This window comes from Homarus americanus, unplaced genomic scaffold (assembly GCF_018991925.1).
Source record: "Homarus americanus isolate GMGI-L3 unplaced genomic scaffold, GMGI_Hamer_2.0 scaffold32724, whole genome shotgun sequence".
Classification (NCBI taxonomy): Eukaryota; Metazoa; Arthropoda; class Malacostraca; order Decapoda; family Nephropidae; genus Homarus; species Homarus americanus.
Genome location: NW_024742742.1, coordinates 18,517 through 21,533, shown reverse-complemented (window position 1 = coordinate 21,533; position 3,017 = coordinate 18,517). Strand labels below are relative to the sequence as shown.

The window sequence follows — 3,017 nt, the reverse complement described above, 5'->3', positions numbered from 1 at the left end:
ACATTATATGCCCATGGCCATCTTTAAATAAAATGTAATATATTTGCTTTAATTTCTCCCCATGGGGAGTGGACCGATCCCGGAGATACTGCAATACCGGGCCGATCCGCGGCAAAGGTGGAGCAAGTCCCTAGCACTTCGCCATGATCCAAAAATCAGTTTAATATCGAAGATCCCACATGGGGATCGTATCAGATATTAAGCTGATAAGAACAGATTTTATTTAAAAGAATGATACATTGTTTTTTATTTACAATAGTTTGGGTATTCCAGTAATTTGTGACACTTGGCTGACTATTACATTTTATACATAATGTTCCTATTCCACTAACTAGAACCTATTCTTTCTTCTATCTTGACTTTGGGTTTATTTCACCCTACATACTGTCTAGCCCCTGAGGTATGTTCTATATAAATCATTCTCGACCAGCGAATGGCATCACTTACACACAGTTTCCTGAAGAGGCGCAGGTATCCCTTTGATGCCAGTCTCTTCATCAGCTTTTCGTTCTCCGGGTCGTATGCTCCCAGGGGTCCCACTATGAATGCAGCCACCTTCACCTGCTGGTATTGTCTTCTCATCTCTGTTGCCAGTTCTGCATACTTTTCTTCTTTCCTCAGTCTTGCTTCTTTAAATGCCTCTTGTCCATTCTCGAATGGGCAGGTGACGTCGATCAGGATCACTTCTCGGTTCTTTTCAATCACCAGGTCTGGACGTCCATTGTCTGGTGCTCCTGGTACTCGTTCATTTGCCGACATGATCTTCCAATGTCGACCTTCTGCGGCTTTTCGTACTCTATCCACCAGGGCATTATGTCGCTTTTGCATGGCTCGAGAGTGTATCATGCAGTGGTTTACTACATGTGGGAGCGTTTCTTCTCTATTGCACCGACGACATCTCCGATCCCTATTCTGGCCTCGCTTCGCTCCATTGACGGGGAGTAGGTTCAGTCTTGCTCGGTGTATGAAACGCCAGTCTGCGAAGGTTGTATACGCTCCATTTCGAACAAATGCTGATGATGCTCTCTCTTGTGCTACGAGCTTCATCACTTTCCCTTGGTCAGGCTTATTCTGCAGAACTTCATCTCTCATCTGTCGTCGCCGGCTCCGGATGGTTTTGGCTACCTTCCTTCTATCTTTTTCTTCAATGATGGAGTCCGTGCATTTTATCTTGATGTTGTCTCCTCCCTCTGCTATCCAGGAAACCCCCATTCGGCCTGAGGCACACCTGGCTCTAGACCAGATGGTTTGGTGGTCTCCTCCTCGAGTTTGCATCTCTCCCTGTGTTAAGTACATGCATGCGTCGGTCATGCTTGGCTCCTGTCGTGTTCTCATTGTTGCCACTCGCCGGCATTCTTCTCTGGCTATTTCCCTGACGTCAGGATCCGGTGACGTGAGTAATTTATATGCGGTATCCACCAGGAAAATGTCAGAGTCTTCAGCCGCGAGTGGGACACCACACGCTCCAGCTTTACTGCTTCCGTACAAGTACTCATTCGACGCTCTTGACGGTAGATGTAGCGTGTGTTTAAGCATTGTCTTCATTTCGTTGTCCAGGTGTGCCCAGTCTGTTTTCCTCAGTTGCCAAGTCCTCATTGCATGCCCTCCTGCCGGGAACATGAATGTCTTGACTGCATCTATTCTCTGCCACGGTGCTAGCTTGCTTGTCAGTATTTTGGTCCCGAGTTGCATTAGTTCCTCTACTGTTTGGATGTTTGGCAGAAGATGGAACCCAACTGGTCGTCCCAAGAAGAGCGTTGCTTCGCCATCGCTCTTCCATTTAATGGGCGTTTCTCCAACGTAGAACTGTGTCTGGCGCATTCCTCGAGGTCTTCGTCCAGACAGGTGCAATGATGAGCTTTTGCTAGGATTTAGGTCCAGTCCCATCCTACTGCATTGTTCTGTTGCTATGCAGAGGAGTTGCTGTAGATTATCTTGCTGTTTTGTAATGATGGTTATATCGTCTGCATATGCTAAGCATGGGTGCTTGTGTTGTTGGTTCAGTATCATTCCTTCGGCCGCGATTTTCCGCAACAGTGGTTCGACTGCTATATTGAACAGGAGACCACTTATTGGGCACCCCTGTTGCACACCGCATTGCACTGGTATCTCTTCTGTTTCTCCTTCCTTTGTTAGGATTCTTGTCGTCTTGCCACTGATGATGTCTCCTGCTACTGTTTCAAAATCCCGTCCCACCCCTATACGGTTGAGCGCTCTTTTAATGAGGTCCAGTGACACTGAGCCAAATGCATTGGTCAAGTCGAGTGCTGCTATGCAGGTATCGCCATTGTTCCGTCGTGCATCGTCCATGTGATGTTGAAGTATGTAGTTGTGTTCTATCACCCCATCACTTGGCATGAATCCTTTCTGTGCAGCGCACAGTACCTCGTTGTCAACGAGCCACCTTCTGAGTCGTGCTGTGAGGCATCCCGTGTACACCTTGTATATTGTGCGGCTCAGTGTTATAGGCCTCCAATTTGCAACGACTTCTGGGTTACCACCTTTTTTGGGGACAAGTATTGTTCTGTATCGTTTCCAGGAGTCTGGTATTCTCTTGGCTCTGAGACACACGTTGAATATGGCTGCCATAACTCGGCATCTTGGGTCAGCCTTTCTCCAGTTATCATATGATATTCTGTCTTCACCTGGTGACGAATTCTCTGCTGCTGCTAGTTTTGTAAATACTTCCTTCTCTGTGAAGGGCTGCATTTCCATCTCTGTTCTGTCGTCTGGCGGTTCGGGAATGTGCTCCACGGTATTTAGGTCACATTCCTTTTCGACCATCATGTGTTGGAAGTGTTCCTCTATTCTCTCTTTGCTTATTTCACATCTTGCGCCGTTCCCTTCGACAATTAGCCGTATTGCTCGGCGACGGTTGTATTTGTACAGCCTCTGGATCTGTTTGCAATCATTAACATCGGTGATTTTCCTGGTCGTGTTCTGTCCTTGAGAGATGTTTATCCTGTTTGCCGCTTGGATTGCTACCTCGATCTCAATCAGTACTTCTTCAAATCTTG

At 46.9% G+C, this 3,017-nt stretch overlaps 1 pseudogene; it reads right to left on the bottom strand.

Moving 5' to 3' along the window:
- Positions 1 to 63: 63 nt before the first annotated feature.
- Positions 64 to 236, bottom strand: LOC121876996 (annotated as a pseudogene).
- Between the last annotated feature and the right edge of the window lie 2,781 nt (positions 237 to 3,017).